At 39.7% G+C, this 2,336-nt stretch overlaps 1 long non-coding RNA gene across 1 annotated transcript; it reads left to right on the top strand.

Annotated features, from left to right (window-relative positions):
- The first annotated feature begins 274 nt into the window (after positions 1-274).
- Positions 275-1,939, top strand: LOC121918440. Its single transcript, XR_006101231.1, has 2 exons — positions 275-508; positions 1,887-1,939. It is a non-coding gene; the product is annotated as an uncharacterized LOC121918440 (long non-coding RNA).
- The last annotated feature ends 397 nt before the right edge of the window (positions 1,940-2,336 follow it).

The raw sequence follows: 2,336 nt of genomic DNA, 5'->3' as shown, positions 1-2,336 counted from the left end.
GAACATGACACAATCCTCTATGTCACTAAACTTCTTTTGTCTCAACTCTTTACTCCATGTATGGAAGTCTGAATTCCGTTAAGGCTAACATTTTCACTTCTAACTGCACTTCTAGCAATGACACAAGACACACTCTCTAAGTAGATTACCGCACTACACTCTTATAGCGCTGCTATTCCACTATAACTGCTCTGGAGACCAGAATTCAATTCCTGCTTCCCCCTCCCCCCAATTTTATTTTCAACAGTATAATTTTGGGGGAATAGGGGTACCACTGTTAAACAGCTGGGAGCCAGAAACCTTGGTAAATCTGAAAATCACTCATCTGTTTTCTGTCCATCCTCACTAGTATTTTTTAAATTAAACTTATCTGAAGTAAACTTTTATTGGCAAGCCTATGTGTGATTCCTCCTTTGTGTGTGTTTGTCTACAGGAAATAAACGTTGAATTTGAAGCACATTCCATATCTGATAATGATAAAAATGGCATAAAGAAATTATTGCAACAGGTGAGTGGATCTGATGGTGTAGCTTTTCTGTGCTGAGTTATCATGAGCCATGAATAGCTGGGGATGGAGAGTGACAAGCTTTACAATTCTTGATTCAGTTCATGTCTAACCAGACCTTTGGAGCATGTTTAGTAGATGCACAGAGTTGGTCCTGTCACATCCTGGGATGATGATGATGATGATGATGATGATGATGATGATGATGATGATATAGTATGCACAGTCTGTTTTCCAGGACCCTTTCACACTACATATTTATGACCCTATGATTCCACTTTAACTGCCCTGTTTCCATTCTATGCAATCTTAAGATTTAGGGAGGGAGGTCTAGAATGCCCAGCCTGTGAGATGTATTTCCTTACCAAACTATAAACCTCAGGATCCCCCTGGATGCAACCATGGCAGTTAAAAATGGAATCAAAGTGCTGTAATTGTGTGGTGTAAAAACCTCAATTCAGACTACCATTAACTCTAGCTACCATATTTAGAAGGTACCTGAAATAGCCAGTGGTGAAGGGTAAGTAATACTACCATACTGCCTGGTTGCCTGATGATTTATGGCAACCCCATGAATGTCATAGGGCTTTTTAAGGCAAGGAATATTCAGAGGTGATTTTCCAATACCTTCCTTTGAAATAGCCATCTAAATATTGGATGGGTTGTCTGGTGGGAGATGGAATAGCTTGTTTCCTCATGCTCCATAGGTCTGGGCCCAAGTGTCTGGGCCCAAACAAGTGGATTCAAAGTACAAAAAGGGAGAGTCTTGATAGTAAGAGCTTTTCAGTAGTGGGATAGATAACCTGGAAGGTTATTCCATGTAGCAGCCACTGTTTCTTAGCCTCTGGAGGATCAAGTGTTGCCTGCCCCCATGCAAAAAACTTCTTTGAATCCCATGCTTTCAGTTCCCTTTTCTTTTAAAAGAGCCATGCCCCTCTCCGTATATGTTTAATTCTTTCCTTATACATGGTTGCTATTTGCCTCTTTTGTTGTTGTTGTTTTGCTGGGGGGTTGGTTGAGATGGAAAACTGATGTAGTGCATATTTTTATGTAGCAAAAGATGTGAGAATTTCAAACATGGGATTAATTAGTTGTAATAAGCCAGTGGTTCCCAAACTTTGGGCTTCTGGGTCCAAAATAGCTGGAGGACCAAAGTTAGGGAATTACTGTAATAGGTCATTTGAGCCTCCCTGAATATCCTAATATTTCAACATTTAACCTTTTCATTTTCACATTGATTGATTCAGTTTTTTAGCTGTCCAGCACTAGAATGATGTAAATATGACTGGTACATGTCACAAAACATTCTTAATTATAATTCTAATAGAAAATATATTCTTAATAAAAGTGTAGAGCATTCTTCTTCTCCTCTTTCACTCAGCTGTTTCTAAAGGCTCCTGTTAATACAGTAGATCTGACTGATATATTAATACAGCAAAATCACATTGGGAGTGTTATCAAGGTAAGTTATCTTCTAACTTTCCTAATTGTTGTTGTTCTCTGCCTTCATATCATTTCTGACTATGGAAACCCTAAGGCAAAACTATCACAGGAATTTCTTGGCAAGATTTGTTTGAAGGGGTTTTTCCTTTGCCTTCCTCTGAGGCTAGGGTTGCCATTGGTCTGGACCTCCAAACCGGGACAAATGTAGGACAAAAATTTCAAATATAGGACTTTTTTTTTTTTTTTTTTTTTTTGGGTCCTACATTTGAAAAAGAGCCTCACTGAGGGGAGGATTCCTTCTGCACTTGGGCTCCGTTAATGGAGCCCAAGCGGAGAAGGAATCTGCTCCCTTTCCAGGCCTCTGTGGAGGCTTGGCCTTCACAGAGGC

The sequence above is a fragment of the Sceloporus undulatus genome, unplaced genomic scaffold, assembly GCF_019175285.1.
Source record: "Sceloporus undulatus isolate JIND9_A2432 ecotype Alabama unplaced genomic scaffold, SceUnd_v1.1 scaffold_11866, whole genome shotgun sequence".
NCBI lineage: Eukaryota > Metazoa > Chordata > Lepidosauria > Squamata > Phrynosomatidae > Sceloporus > Sceloporus undulatus.
This window is presented reverse-complemented; position numbering and strand designations above follow the sequence as displayed.